Genomic DNA, 17,229 nt, shown 5'->3' with positions numbered 1-17,229 from the left:
ATTTCTCTTTCAAATGCCGTGTGAACATATTTTTTTGGTCTGCCCTAACCGGAGATATCAACTTATGAAAAAAATGTAATTTTGACAGAAAAACGATCATAACTTTTGATCGGAAAAAGATATTGAGCATATTTACCCATCAAAAGTTGCAATTTTTTAAGCTCTAAAAGTCACCTGAAGACAACTTTTTTGAGAAATCTAAAACAAAAAAAGTAGATCAAAAATACTGTTTTTGTGAGGTACACCCTAATCCAATTAGGTAAAATTGCTCTAAATCAGCCAACTTAAGAGCTACAGAAAAAGTTTTTTAGCAAAATTGATTGGAATAAGCTGCGCTACAACTTTGTAGAACATAACTTGTCAATATTCCGAGAAATAAAAAAATATTTTCCTATTTTTTTTATATGGTGGGTTACCCTATTTTTTTGGTTGCACCGTAATGATGGCCCTACTATTTCGAACAATTTTGTAGAACAACAGTTTTTTCTAAAAAATAAAGTTTTGGCGTAAAATTCATCTTTCCGCGTAAATCTGTATCTTGGACCATAGTGCAATGAGTAGAAAAAAAATGGAATAAATAATAGGAAAAGGGTAAATTTTCCCGACGGGTCCAGACCTTTGCTGCACTTTCGATTAAATGTCCAAACGACTAAATGTCCCTTTGATCAAACGTCCTTTCGTATACGGAATCAAATTGCATCACTTAGAACTACTCGCCATAAATAAGCCTATAATCCGATTGTCATCAAGGATGCTATCGATCATTTAGTAATTTGCGTTCGATCATTTCATAGTTTGTCTATAATTCATTCCAAAAGCTGAATTTTAAAATGTGTGAATTCAATGTTTAATCAGACATGATTACCATTTAACAAGTGCTATGTTTCAAGTGAATGTGAGGCGTTATAACACTAAATACGTATACTGCAATTGCGAAGTTGGAACTATACAGGTTTTGTATTATCGTGCTAATGGAAAAAGGTGTTCTGTATTTAAGTTCGAGCAGTCCAGATTTCGGAAATCAATTCGGTGAGTTTGTTCCATGATATGATTAACGAAATGACACAAAAATCGTCCGAAATGCGTTCCCCGTCACGGGATTAAGAGCCGGTTCCTTTGCGACAGATTTGATTGCACAGTCGGTGCGTCGGTGAAGAGGGCTAGTGAAAACATTATATTAAAATAACTTTGCAGAGGTGTACTAGAGCCGGTTGGTCCCAATACCGGACGTTTCTCTTAAATGACACTTCTGGGATCCACACATATATTATATTTAAGAAATAACAAGTCTATTACAAAGCTCTTGTCCTGCGTAGACCGTCTCTGTTCAAGATTTGAAATAGATATAATGGTCAACATTTTGAGGGTTCACTCATTTCCAACAGATTTGAATAACCTGTTTGTTTTTTTTTTTCACATTATTTGGGTCAATATGATGGAAATATTGAGAATGGAAGAATGAGTCGCGAATGGGTTACTTTAGTAGGGTTTGGGGCAAGATGAACACTCTAAGAATAATATTTAATACCTTCTCAGTCAGCCTGATTTCCTATACACCCGATTCCGTGTTATTTCGAGAAACCGTGTAAAAAGCCGTGCAAAAAATATCCGTGTAAAAAAAGTCTTCGTTAATATGGGGGATGCGTTCCGTTTAAAAAAAATCCGTGCTATTTCGAGAATCCGTGTAAAAAAAGCCATGAATAAAAAGCCGTGTAAAAAATCCGTTTGAAAATAATCCGTTTAAAGGGAGAATCGGGTGTATTACAATACAGTACCACAAATTAAATAATGCACACTTCATCTTACACACATAGATTTTGCTGTTATAAAATAGATTATAGGTTATCAGGGACTGTCTAATTAACGGGTGCTCAAATGCACTTTTTAAATTGTTTATTAAACAACTATTTCACAGTTTGCATAAAGTTACTGATCTTACAAATCCATACATTAACTGATACACAACAAAGAATCAGATCAGTTGATTCCTATATAGAAACAATTTAAAGCAACTTCGATGCTAGCTCTCTTAATTAGGATTCTATAAACAATTTTCAATATTAAACCTATATATCAAATTGTTCAGTGAGAGAAGTAGAACATGCAATGTCAAATATACGGTAGGCTAATAATTCTGAACATAGAGTGTACTGGCGTCTTACTACTTTTTTTGTGCTGTCGGCGTTTTCTTTTTATAATTAAACACTACACAAAGAACTTTCTTTTTAACTTATATTAAGTTTTTTTCTTCGGGTTTTTTACATCCACTGTCAACGTTATTCGTCACAAAACTGATTTTACATCCCAACAAAGCTGTTGAAACCTGAAGCAGACCACACTATTCGCTCTCCGCTCAGTTGAAGTCTTTCGTCTCTCACTCAAAATCCATCATTTCGCTCAAAGTCCATCACACCGCCTTTAAATTCGTTGCACGCTAATGTTGTTTTAAATAGTTAATTACCCGATCAAATTACAACAAATTCCATTTTTATTTCAGCAACCGTCATCATTAAAACATATTTTTTTAAATTTACTATTTTTCATTCCTACGTGCTACAAAAAACGTGTATACGTTTTCATACCGTGGTTTATATGTTGAAAATATTGCAGGCTAGTTTTTTCTTTTCTTTTCAACAATCATTGTAATAGTAGGAACTTTTTGCACGCAAATCGATTCCACGATCACCATAATGTTTTTTTTTTTGTAATTAATAAATATAGAACGATCATGCGAAATATTTTGTTCTGTTTTGTGTGGGTGAATAAATTAATTAGCAAATGAAAAATTAGTGCGAGTTTGATTGTGTTTCCTCTGAATGCAGAACGATCGCGCGATCATAGAGATATTTGGCTCTGCGTTGTGCGGGTAATTAAATTAATTAGCAAATCAAAATTTAGTGCGTGTTCTACCGTATTTCTATTAGTACGCAGAGCGATCGCGCGATCATCGAAATAATTTGTTCTGCTAAGTGCGGTCGATAAGTTGGATAAATTAGTGCGCGCTCTATTGTGGTTTAGTTTAAACTTCATCAAACTACACGCTACACACGGCAAACCGTTTACCAAAACGAACCCTGCTACACTTCCTATCCCATATATCCAAGATCCCAGTGATTTCTCGTGGAAGTGCAGATGACTCGTCGGCTTCCACCAAAGCGAGTATCACGTCAACATTTTCCTACCTATTCCCTAATTGACCTGCATTCGGACACGGCCGGCGCTGGTATTGCTTGATTTTGGGTCACCTGTTTTTACACATTGAGGATGATGTTAGTCCCAAACTTCATCTGTTGGTTCTCTGTGTAATTACAGCTGACCTGGCAATAACGGAGTAGCAACCGTGGGCGGTCAATCATGCTCATGCTCATGCTCATGCAATTCATTCCAAAAGCTGAATTTTAAAATGTGTTGTATGGTGAACTTCTAGTGCGAAGGTTTTTTAACAACTCTGCCTAATGGTCCGTTGTTTGAATTCCACTAGTAACGGAGTTATAGCTATAGTTTCAGCAATTAGACTAAATGATAACAAAATTCCAATCATTTAGTTCAACTTACTGCAACTGGCGCTATAATTCCGTTATTAGTTGAATTCTAACAACGAATCATTAGGCAGAGTTGTAGAAAAACCTTCGCACTAGAAGTTCACTATACAACACATTTTGAAATTCAGCTTTTGGAATGAATGTTTAACAAACTACTAAATGATCGAACGCAAGTTACTAAATGATCGATAACATCCTTGATTGTCATGAAGTTTTCAGGAACTGAAATAAGTTTTTGCCCAACTATTTTACTTTAATTCTCGCTTAACTTTTCAAAAGGACCTAAGTAACATTTTTTTCATGAATTAATTTGAGTACTGCAATCAAAAGCTTCCATGTTGTTCTGTTGATCGCGCTGTTCAAATTAATTCATGAAAAAATGTTACTTAAGTCCTTTTGAAAAGTTAAGCGAGAATTATTTGATAAGTACATCCAAATGAAGTATTTTTTAAAATGAACTCATAAGGTTTTGTACAAGTTCTTTATCAACATTTTTCCTACTTTGAATGCTTCCCAACAAAATTTTATTCTCAATTGTCGCAGTCAGGGAATGTAAAATAAAAACATTGCCAATGACCACGATATTGTCCTCACTCGTAAATGTTGGGACAAACTCAACTCGCAATAAGTGGTGGTCCCAAACTGCAACAGAATAGGACAATGATTGCCTGCCGCACATTTACCGAGGTGTTCGGTTTTCGATGATGTTTTTGGTTAAATAAGTATCGGTTATCAATGTTTAAACATAAACTTAACCATCTGTTGACATGATTTGTGTTTTACTTCAGAAATATACAAATTATCGCAGTTTGAAAAGTTCACAACAATTCCCTCTCCATGTTTGTTGCAAATGAAATGGAACGCAACATTGTCTTTATCCTCTGCAGATGAGGTCGTAGTTGTTTATTTGATTTAATTAAAGTTAACTTTCCCAAAGAACCCATATATATGGACTATTGCAAAAATCTAAACCAAAAAATCAAAAAAGGCTGAAGTGTGAACCGACCTGAAGAATGAGATTGATGCTCTCTCAATATCAGTCCAAAATTAGATTCCATTTATTCTTATTTTTTTCTTATTGTGTTTTTTTTTTACTATAAATTGGGCAGATAGTTTTTTTGGAAAGTGAAATAATCGTAAATGTTGACGTTAGTGTTAGTAGCCAATAATAAATTTATTTTGACGTACCAATTCAACAATTTTTGTCCCGTAATGAAACATTATGGATGCCTCCGAAACTTGTGTTTTCATTCTAGCCCAGCATATTTCGGTTGGCCGCAACTCTAGTGATTTTGAGGACCCTGGCACGAAATTGGATTTTTTACCATCTTCATTAAATGTGAATTGTTGAGGTGAATGCAAAAGCGCACGTCCTGTTCCTTCGACCTTGTTTTCGAAACTGCTGGAAAATTTCCATTGAAACTTCCGTAGTGTAAATACCGGATGCTGAAGCTGTCTTACACAAAATTGCGTTATAATAAAACGAGGAGGAGAAAAGTTACCAACCTTTCATTGTGATGCAATTTGATTCCGTATACTCTTTATAGGTTATTTCTTCTTCGGTACCTAATATTAACGGGCTTGGTAGTCATATGGCTACTGCTTCAATCCCAGGTCCGTTCCATTCTTCTACTTTGTTTCTTCCTCTATATTTCTCATGTTCTAGCAATCGCTAGAACTGGAAATGGACTTCAATACCGCATCCATTGCTATTCCTATACCTTCAACTTGAGTATTCTAGCAGTAATCTGCTAGAATTGGAAATGAACTATAAAAAACCCAGATTAATCCACCTAGCGGTGATGGTGCCTTTCTCGCGCAAAAAGGTAATAAATGTGGCCTTCACGCTTACACCTCGATGATGCACAAGAAAGGCAAAACAGTTACACCGTCTAATGTTATGATAGAAAATTTACACTACTAGACGACAGATGGCGCTGCCTAAAGTTTCTCGAATTTCCTATGTTCGAATTTTGACTTTCGGTCAATTTCATAATACTATGAAACTGAACGAATAGCATACTTACGCCTAAATGCGTGCAACACGAGCATCTTTATAGTGCGATGAAACTCTTAATGGGAAGCCACGGATAAAATATTCATAGATGCAAGGCATTTTTCATAACACATTATTGTTCTATGTGACTATGTCTCATCACTATTTTAATATTATCTATTTTTGCAATTTGCAATTATTATGAAATTCAATAGTGATCAACAGCGTTTTAGTCTCAGTCGGATGCAACTTGTTTGCAAGAAAATCAGTTAAGAGTTTCTATGTGAAAATTTGGCTAATGTTTGGCATTTTGTGCACACACACACGCACACACATACACACACACACACACACACACACACACGGACAGACAGACATTTGTTCAGCTCATCGAGCTGAGTCGAATGGTATATAACACTATGGGTCTCCGGGACTTCTATCAAAAGCTATAACCGTCAGCCTTACTGGCCTTCCCGGGTTGAAAGTGAGATGGCTTAAGCGCCACTCCCGAGGGAGACCATCCACCAATATTTGGGTTGCCCGACCGTTGAGACCTTTCAGGGGAAGAAGGCTCAGTTTTTAAATTTGGTCCGGGAAGTTAGATGGCTGACTGAAACTGTCCGCAAAAAGAAACGCTACTAATGCGTTTTGTGAATACAATTACCTAGAACACGATTGCAATTAACGGCCAGTGATGAATTATATAAAGGGGGTTTTATCATCACCGGCAAGTATCCCGAAATTCCCAATCGAACCGACCCGTGTCCGACTAAAAAGTTGCCCGGTTGGTTTCGGAGCCAACCTCCCCAGTAAAACAATTTCTACAACAAAAACTACAAACGGGACACGTGTGACATGAAAAACACTCAACTCATTTCACTTAATTGGGACCAACATTTATTGCAGGAATCCATCTGTCCAAAAGATATTTTAGTTACTAGATAAAGATTGTCGCTGTCGTCGCTGTCCGGAACATCTTTTGCTGGCGAGGATAGGGGAGCTAAATGTCAAAGAAGGAAAATCCATACGATTTGACAGGTATGTACTACACATGTTTCGGACAGCAGAACAAAGGGAACAGTAGCGACAATCTTTATCTAGTAACTAAAATATCTTTTATCTGTCCGCTTCCTCATTTCTCATACTCTACGACTGAAATGTTTCTGTATACGCACGGAACAAATGAGCTTTTATCCAGTCACATTGAGCTTTACTGCCGTGAATAGCATATTTGTCCCATATGAATAGGAAACCCAGCAAAGATGGGACAGATATGCGATTCACGGCAGTTTATTTCTTACATCTATCTTTCTACATCAGTGTTCATTTCTCTTCGCTCTTCTCTTCTATTCTCTCTCAACCTTTCCCATGCTATGGTCCCTGTCTACCTATCGTGTGTGTGCTTTGGCTAGGTGTGCATTCTAATGACGTGCTATTTCGAATCTCTCGTTCGCCTCGGCGAACGCAATGGGTTTTCGATTCACGGAATTTGCTTCACGGTCTTACAAAAACGGCCGTGCACGCCACGCAACGGAAACTATGTTGCGGCGTGAATTAAATTGTCGTCATGCGCATGAATATTAAATGGGTGGGTACTCACAGACCTTCTTCGGTGACGATGTTGCCGCCGCCGGATGAACGGAAAGGGGGTGGCGGTGAATTCGCTGCTGCTCTCTCGTTCGGCAACGATGCTCTGTTGCCGCCGGGGGTAGGCGGATTGCCTTTCTGCTGCTGGTTGGCGGTCGGTTCACTCGAACATCGGAAACTTACTCGATTTGCGCGCGACGCGACACGTGCGTCGAGGTTTCCCTAGTCGTCACTAGGGGAACGGAAATAACGTATGCGCTTGCTGTTCGTCCTGCCTAGGGAGCGTGGAAAACGGAAGCGTCCCTCTTCCGGCGTGCCCCGGGAGAACTTCTGAGCCTGATGGTGGGGTCAGAAATGGCCACTGGGAGTTCGGTTGCGGTGCCACGGACGGATTAACGGCTTGGCAAGAAACCTTTAAATAATTCGTTACACGACCAACGTGTTATTTTAGATCATTCACAAAAGCACAAAATAGCACAAATTACCTTTACTGGACCAAAGCCACACACGATAACACACCGCCTATTAACAATCGCACACACAATTACTGATAGCTACAACTAGGGAAAGGGATTTAAATTTAATTAAGTTCAACTAATTGATTGTCTTTCATGTCACTACCTATTACACGACACCACGGCGCGAGAACTTTGGGCCACTCCTGCCTCTTCCACGGATCAGTTCGAAGTGAACTTGATCAACTTGGGAATCCTCAGATTAACCGCCAAATTATAAATTGCATCACCGGACATCACGAAGATAATTTCGTGATTCCGAAAATTACTCTCGCGCTCTAAATAATCATATTCGCGCATGTTTGCGTCTCTTTCCACGAACAGCTTCAATCATCCATATCGCTGTTCGGCCCCAAAATCTTAGGTGGAAAGAAAACGCCAAAGGTCAACGCATCCTGAAAGGATTCCCAACGGGTCGATGCACGCGGGCGATAGCATGTGCTACAAGCCACCCGGCAGATTTGATCCATTTTTATGGGCAATTAATTCCCACGGCCGCTCACAACGTCAGTAGGAACTCACATAACCAATTTTGTTTTGCGCTTCTTGCGAGTGTCGCTCATGAACGGAAATGAACGCTAATGCAGTGAATTTTGAATTTGTGCTCTAGGCTGGTTCAACATATTTGGCAAAATACTAAATTAATTTAAATAAATAACGGATATTACGAGTAACATTAAATGAAAAAATAAACATGAAACGACCTGCTCGTTACAAAGTTCGAATTTGGAGTGAAATGATAGCCTTTCGGTACAACTTCGTTGTACGAGAAAGGCAAAAAGGTCGTTTCCAATTAGAAAATCCATCAGTTGCTCAGTTTCTTTCTCCTATCTATCACATTGGCAGCTCGTTAACCAAGACGGACCTCTGTCTCTCGAACCTAACCCAAAAAAATCAGATTCCGCATGAACTCGTGGCAAGTGCAGAGGTATATTCGGCTTGCAGTGGGCGAGTGATTGCATCAACATTTCCTCCCCCTTCCCTACATTGACTTGCATTCTGACGTTCCAGGCACCAGTATGACCTTACAAATGAGATCACCAGTACTTGTACATTGAAGATGTGTGCTAGTCCCAAGCAAACATCTGTTGGTTCCCTGTGCAAGAACAGCTGATCTGGTTATAATGGAGTAGCAACTACGAGCAGTCAATGAAGCTCAAGCTCAAGCTATTTCTTCTTCGGTACCTAATATTCCACTATTTCTGTAGGTTTTCAGTGTTTTATAGTCTGCCAGGGTATTCGGAAGTTCTATTATGCTGAAATTCACTTTCAACATTCGACTAAATGTTCATTCAACTAAATGTCCTTTCGACTAAACCAAATCTCCATTCGACCAGATATCCATTCGATCAAATGTCCTTTCGATCAAACGTCATTAGACGACATGTCATTTGACTAATTGTTCCTAAGCCGGAAAAGGAAGAAAGGTTAGTAATTGATTTTTGCTATCCAGAGTCCTTTGTTTGCCTTTGCATCTCCACAAAAATCACAGGAAGGAACATGTGTCAATGGGTAGGTATCGTTGGATCTGGATTCACATTTATAACTGATGGGACTATCAGAGCTTTTTAGGCATTAATATGAATACTAATGAATAACTTATTATGAAAAACGATAAACCAAGGCACAATGGGGAAATCCGATTTCAAAGGGGGAAAAAATTGATAACTTTCTTCACGAACAACTTACAGAAGAGATCAAGAGCTTATTCGAAAGGGAATTTTGCAAAGAATTCAGTGAGCGCTGTTTCATGGACGTGGGACGCTTCTGTATGTAGTTATTGAGCTCGTTTTGCCCTAATGCCCCGTATATCGCGAGTTTCCAAACTATTTGTCATTTTATCTTTAAGACATTGTTCTAAAATTGAGTTTATCTCTTCTCTGTGGATCAACAGAATGGCACTTAATATATTTTGTTGGTAAAAGTTAGAAATTTAAGGGATTTTGGGGTCAAATACGCATCCAAGTGCATTTTATGTGAAATTTTTATGTATTGTGTAAAAAATAGTAATATTTACAGATAAGTGTTGATATTATTGTCTCAAAGTGTTGAACAGATATTGACAAATGTTTGCCGAACAAAAATTAATGAAATAAATCGTTTCACAAATGTTTTATTTGGTTATTTATTGAGTAAAAAACGATTTTTAAAAACTTTTGAATAGTACCGATGCCAAACATTTCCAAACCATACCCGATAGCACAACTAGACAAGAATAGTCATATGTTATGAGTCTTGATGTGATCATAGATAGGAGGTGATGGGAGATACTCTTTTTTCTTACCTTTTTGCCCAAATTCCCCTATGAAATAATATAGCTCAATGATTCTGAGGAAGGAAATGATGTTGTAATGTTTATTCAATTGATATTTTCCAATGATATAATGAAAATAACTTAGAATCATATGAATCATTAAACATATTGAATTATAGGGGATTTAGGGGTCATACAGCTCATTTAATGTAACTTTTTATACAAAATACTATAACTTTTCTCACGAGCGACTCACAGATAAGGTTAAGGGCTTATTCGGAAGCGAATTTTCCTAGAAATTCAGTGAGTGACGTTTTATAGACATGAGACACTTCTGTATGTAGTTATTGAGCTGGTTTTGCCCCAATGTGCCATACATCAAAATTTTTCATATTTTGGTACTTTTATCTTTCAAAAATTACACTGAAATTCTGTTTTCCTCTTCATTGTAGATCCATTGTAGATCCATACATAGCACTATACATATTTTGTTGGGATTTTGGGGTCAAATAATCATCAAAGTGCATCTATGTGAATTTTTTATGAATTCTGTAAAAAATAATAATACCCAAGAAATCATTTAGACTATATTACATCGAATGATCATTTAGGGTTAATATACGGTGATTTAAAAACTTGTAAGCATTGATGTAGCTCTACATATAGTCAATTTTGGCTACTGCCTATTGATTATTCAGATATTTACAGATAATAGTTGATATTATTGTCATAATTTTTTTTTAACAGAAATTGATACCATAAAAAACACATGTCATGAGAAAAGAATATTTCCTATCTATTCCTACCTGTTATCACATCGACTAATATATTTACTCTTATCTAGTTGTGCAAACGGGTGTGGTTTAGGAATGATTGGCATCGGCACTTTCAGAAGCATTTAAAAAATCGGATTTTACACAATAAATCACAAAACAAAACACTTGCGAAATTATTTACTTCATTAGTAATTGTTTCGCAGACATTTATCAATGTCTGCGAAACATTTTGGGAGAACAATAATATTTCTATTAATTTTCACAGAATACATAAAAATTTACGTAAAGTGCAATTTAATACTTATTTGACCCCAAAATCCCTTAAATTTCCAACTTTTACCAACAAATCATGTATAGTGCTTTTCTATGGATCTATAATGAAGAGGAGAACCCATCTTTAGTACAATTTATTTATTTATTTAATCAGACTAAGGCCGAAGTGGCCTGTGCGGTATATAAGAGTCTTCTCCATTCGGCTCGGTCCATGGCTACATGTCGCCAACCACGCAGTCTACGGAGGGTCCGCAAGTCATCTTCCACCTGATCGATCCACCTTGCCCGCTGAGCACCTCGCCTTCTTGTGCCCGTCGGATCGTTGTCGAGAACCATTTTCACCGGGTTACTGTCCGACATTCTGGCTACGTGCCCGGCCCATCGCAGTCGTCCGATTTTCGCGGTGTGAACGATGGATGGTTCTCCCAACAGCTGATGCAATTCGTGGTTCATTCGCCTCCTCCACGTACCGTCCGCCATCTGCACCCCACCATAGATGGTACGCAGCACTTTCCTTTCGAAAACTCCAAGTGCGCGTTGGTCCTCCACGAGCATCGTCCAGGTCTCGTGTCCGTAGAGGACTACCGGTCTAATTAGCGTTTTGTAGATTGTCAGTTTGGTACGGCGGCGAACTCTGTTCGATCGGAGCGTCTTGCGGAGTCCAAAGTACGTACGATTTCCAGCCACTATGCGTCTCGAATTTCTCTGCTGGTGTCATTTTCGGCAGTCACCAGTGAGCCCAAGTACACAAATTCTTCTACCACCTCGATTTCGTCACCACCGATGCAAACTCGCGGTGGGTGGCTCACATTGTCTTCTCTTGAACCTCTTCCTATCATGTACTTCGTCTTCGACGTGTTGATGACTAGTCCGATCCGCTTAGCTTCCCTCTTCAGTCTGATGTAGGCTTCCTCCATCTTCTCAAAGTTACGTGCCATAATATCTATGTCGTCGGCGAAACCAAATAGCTGGACGGACTTATTGAAAATTGTACCACTCGTGTTAATCCCTGCTCTTCGTATTACCCCTTCCAAAGCGATGTTGAATAGCAAACACGAAAGACCATCACCTTGCCGTAACCCTCTGCGGGTTTCGAAGGGACTCGAGAATGCCCCTGAAACTCGAACTACGCACATCACCCGATCCATCGTCGCTTTGATCAACCGTATCAGTTTATTCGGAAATCCGTTTTCGTGCATTAGCTGCCATAGCTGGTCCCGATCGATTGTATCATATGAGGCTTTGAAGTCGATGAATAGATGATGTGGGCACGTTGTATTCGCGGCATTTCTGCAGTACTTGGCGAATGGCGAACACCTGGTCCGTGGTGGAGCGTTCGCCCATAAAACCCGCCTGGTACTGCCCCACGAACTCCCTTGCAGTTGGTGCTAGTCGACGGCATAAAATTTGGGAGAGTACCTTGTAGGCGGCGTTCAGCAATGTGATTGCGCGGTAGTTGCTACAATCCAGCTTATCGCCCTTTTTGTAGATGGGACACACGACACCTTCCATCCACTCCTGCGGCAAAATTTCCTCCTCCCAAATCTTGGTAATGACCTAGTGCAGCGCTCTAGCCAGTGCCTCACCACCGTGTTTAAATAGCTCTCCAGGTAGTTGGTCAACCCCAGGGGCTTTGTTGTTCTTCAGCCGGCCAATCTCCTCCTGGATTTCCTGGAGATCCGGAGCCGGTAGAATTATGTCCTGCGCGCGTTCTCCCAGGTCCATCACCATACCGCCATCTTCGTCAGCCACATCGCCATTCAGGTGTTCTTCGTAGTGCTGCCGCCACCTTTGGATCACCTCACGCTCGTTCGTAAGAAGGTTCCCGTTTATGTCCTTACACATATCAGGCTGTGGCACGTGGCCCTTACGTGAACGGTTTAACTTCTCATAGAACTTTCGTGTGTTATTAGCGCGGTACAGTTGCTCCGTTTCTTCACGGTCTCGATCTTCCTGCTGGCGCTTTTTCCTCCGGAAAATCGAGTTTTGTCTGTTCCGCGCCTGTTTATATCGTGCCTCGTTCGCCCTCGTGCGGTGTTGCAGCAATTTCGCCCATGCTGCATTCTTCTCTTCCACTAACTGCTCACATTCGCCGTCATACCAGTCGTTTCTCTGATCCGGGGGCACCGTGCCAAGTGCAGCGGTTGCGGTGCTACCAATGGCGGATCGAATATCTCTCCAGCCATCTTCAAGAGACGCTGCGCCTAGCTGCTCTTCCGTTGGAAGTGCCACTTCCAGCTGCTGCGCGTATTCTTGGGCTAGTCTACCATCTTGTAGCCGCCCAATGTTAAGCCGCGGCGTCCGACTTCGACGCGTGTTGTACACCGTCGAGAGTTTTGAGCGCAGGCATACTGCAACGAGGTAGTGGTCGGATTCAATATTCGCACTGCGGTAAGTGCGGACGTTCGTGATGTCGGAGAAGAATTTACCGTCGATTAGAACGTGGTCGATTTGGTTTTTCGTTTCTTGGTTAGGTGATCTCCATGTGGCCTTGTGGATATTTTTGCGGGGAAAGAAGGTGCTTCGGACTACCATTCCGCGGGAGGCTGCGAAGTTTATGCATCGTTGGCCGTTGTCATTCGATACGGTGTGCAGACTATCCGGTCCGATGACCGGTCTATACATTTCCTCCCTTCCTACCTGTGCGTTCATGTCACCGATGACGATTTTGACGTCCCGCAGTGGGCATCCATCGTATGTCTGCTCCAGCTGTGCGTAGAACGCTTCTTTCTCGTCGTCGGGTCTCCCTTCGTGTGGGCAGTGCACGTTGATGATGCTATAGTTGAAGAAACGGCCTTTAATCCTCAGCTTGCACATCCTTGCGTTGATTGGCTGCCACCCAATCACGCGTTGGCGCATCTTACCCAGCACTATGAAGCCGGTTCCCAGCTCGTTGGTGGTGCCACAGCTTTGGTAGAAGGTAGCCGCTCGATGCCCGCTTTTCCACACTTTCTGTCCTGTCCAGCAAATCTCCTGCAGCGCCACGACGTCGAAGTTGCGGGGATGTAATTCATCGTAGATCATCCTGTCGCAACCTGCGAAACCTAGCGACTTGCAATTCCATGTTCCAAGCTTCCAATCGTGATCCTGTATTCGTCGCCTAGGTCTTTGCCGATTATATCGAGTCGCATTATCTCTTATATTGTTCGTAATGATTGGTTTTCTAGGCGGCTTATTGGGCCAGCGCAAACCTCCTGTCTCGTCGGAGGGCCGTCGTGTCAGGGATGTTTAGCGTCCCACCTAACACCAGGACTTGGGCTTGTGCGCTTTGAGCGGCACACGGTCGCTTTGGTGGGGCCTACTTGCGGATACATGCAGCTTTTTATAGAGGTTTAACAGGGCCCACTGTCAAACCCCACCACATCCTAGGCAAGCCCCACAACTCGCAGATGGCCTGGGGAGGGATCGTCAAGCCCTTGGACATAGTCCCTGCTGCCCTTGATCTTTAGTACAATACTTGGAAGATAAAAGCACGAAAAATATGATAAACTGTGATGTATGGGATATTGGGACAAAACGAGCTTAATAACTACATACAGAAGTGTCTCACGTCTATGAAACATCTCTCACTAAATTTCTAGGAAAATTCGCTTCCAAATATGCCCTTAACCTTATCTGTAAGTCGCTCGTGAGAAAAGTTATAGTATTTTGTATAAAAAGTTACATTAAATGAGCTGTATGACCCCTAAATCCCCTATAATTCAATATTTTTAATGATTTATATGATTATTTAAGTATTTTCATTATATCATAAAAAATATCAATTAAATAAACATTAAAACATCATTTCCTTGCTCAGATTTATTGAGCTATATTATTTCATAGGAAAATTTGGGCAAAAAGGTAAGAAAAAAGAGTATCTCACCTCCTATCCAGGATCACTTGAAGACTCATAACATATGACTATTCGTGTCTAGTTGTGCTATCGGGTATGGTTTGGAAATGTTTGGCATCGGTGCTATTCAAAATCGTTTTTTACTTTATAAATAACCAAATAAAACATTTGCAAAACGATTTATTTCATTAATTTTTGTTCGACAAACATTTATCAATATCTGTTAAACACTTTGGGACAATAATATCAACATTTTTATCAGAAAATATTACTAATTTTTACAGAATTCATGAAAATTGCACATAAAATGCACTTCGATGCTTATTTGACTCCAAGATCCCATAGATTTCCAACTTTTACCAGCAAAATATATTTAGTGCCCTTCTGTAGATCCAAAGTGAAGAGATGAACACAATTTTAGAACAATGTCTTAAAGATAAAATAACAAATAGTTTGGAAACTCGCGATAAATGGGGCATTAGGGCAAAACGAGCTCAATAACTACATACAGAAGCGTCCCACGTCCATGAAACAGCGCTCACTGAATTCTTTGCAAAATTCCCTTTCGAATAAGCTCTTGATCTTTTCTGTAAGTTGTTCGTGAAGAAAGTTATCAATTTTTTCCACCTTTGAATTCGGATTTCCCCATTGTGCAAGGGTTCAACATCGAACGTGTAGTAATATTGATCGATTTACCGTGCGCATACAGCGGTTGTATAACATTCGCCAGAAATTCATTTGCCAGAAGACTTTTTGACAGAATCAATTTGCCAGATTATACCATTCCCCAGAAAGCCGTTCACCAGAATATTCCATTCCTCAGAAAGCCATTCGCCAGAATGCATCTAGAGATGTCGCAAATTAATCGATTACTTCGATTAATCGATTCATCGTTGTGATAATCGATTAATTTTGAATCGATTATTACCAAATGATTAATCGATTCAATAATCGAGACAAATCGAGAGTAATCGATTAGTTACTAATCGATTAATCAGGATTATACGACATCATAAGGATGTCGCAATTGGATTGATTTCCTCGATTAATCGATTCATCGTTGTGATAATCGATTAATTTTGTATCGATTACTATCCAACGATTAATCGATTCAGTAATCGACGAGGATCGAGAGTAATCGATTAGTTACTAATCGATTAATCGGAATTTTACGACATCTCTAAATGCATCATTCCCCAGAATTGGACATCTATTTTTTAATCTATATACGTAAAATGAATTTCTGTCTGTCTGAACCTTATAGACTCCGAAACTACTGAACCGATCGGCGTGAAAATTTGTATCTAGAGGTTTTTGGGCCCGGGGAAGGTTCTTAAGGTGGTTCGAAATCCCTCCCTCCTTTTAAAGGGGAACTCTCATACAAATGAAACAGAAATTTCTGCATAACTCGAGAACTTTAAGACGGAAATGAAATTCGTCGGGTCTGCTAGTGTGTAAGAAATTCGTTTGACATATGTGTTTGCCTGGATTATGACAATGGTAAATTTTACGTTCTTTCATAAAAACGAATTGATAAGAACGCAAAAATAATATTTCCAATTTACAATGTTATGGAAACTCATATGTGAATATGTACGTTATGTGGAAGATATTGATTTGGAAAATGTATTGGAGGTAACCACTTTTCCTTCGATGGGACTCGAACCCATGACCCTACAGTACGCTAGACTGGTGCTTTAACCAACTAAGCTACGAAGGACCTCCGTCGGCCTTCGCAACCTAGCGGCTACTGAACGAGCTCGAGATTCCCAAATTGGACGCATAGTCAAATCACTCGCAATCCATTTATTACCTCCAATACATTTTCCAAATCAATATCTTCCACATAACGTACATATTCACATATGATTTTCCATAACATTGTAAATTAACGTCCAAGTCGGGTGGTTTAATCCCCGGAAATAGGCAATTACCTTTGATTGAACTGAATATTTCCAATTTATTCTAAAAAATCATAACTATTTGTTCATCATTTCTCCATTATGATTCAAAGTGCTAAATAATACATATATTATCTACTTACTTACTTGATACTTGATGGGCTACAGCTCTTCGATGAACCTACGCCGAATGGAGTATCCTTCTACACTGGACTCGATCCTGGGCCAATCGCTTCCAGTCGCCCTGAACATTGAGCGCCCTCAGGTCCTCTTCAACTGCAAAAAGCCATCGTGTACGCGGCCTTCCACGAAGCCTGCGGCCTCTTCCGGGTTCTCTACTAAATATTATCTTCGCTTGACGTTCTTCCGGAATACGAACAACGTGACCAGCCCACCGTAGTCTGCCGTGTTGTATAAGCTTAATAATATCTATCCCTTTATACACATGGTACAATTCGTGATTCATGCGACGCCGCCAGATACCGTTTTCTTGTTTACCGCCGAGTATTGTCCGCAGAACCTTACGCTCAAACACTCCGAAAGCTCTCCG

The 17,229-nt window shown here is 40.0% G+C and overlaps 1 protein-coding gene and 1 non-coding gene across 8 annotated transcripts in view; one reads left to right on the top strand and one right to left on the bottom strand.

Annotated features, from left to right (window-relative positions):
• LOC134212092 (uncharacterized) overlaps positions 1 to 17,229 on the top strand; it is a 272,835-nt gene that overhangs the window by 185,111 nt on the left and 70,495 nt on the right. The window lies entirely within an intron of this gene.
• On the bottom strand, positions 16,424 to 16,498 carry Trnaa-agc (transfer RNA alanine (anticodon AGC)). Its single transcript has one exon. It is a non-coding gene; the product is annotated as a tRNA-Ala (tRNA).

This window comes from Armigeres subalbatus, chromosome 2 (assembly GCF_024139115.2).
Source record: "Armigeres subalbatus isolate Guangzhou_Male chromosome 2, GZ_Asu_2, whole genome shotgun sequence".
In the NCBI taxonomy this organism is placed as follows: Eukaryota; Metazoa; Arthropoda; class Insecta; order Diptera; family Culicidae; genus Armigeres; species Armigeres subalbatus.
The sequence above is the reverse complement of the archived record's forward strand: the minus strand, read 5'-3'. Positions and strand labels throughout refer to the sequence as shown.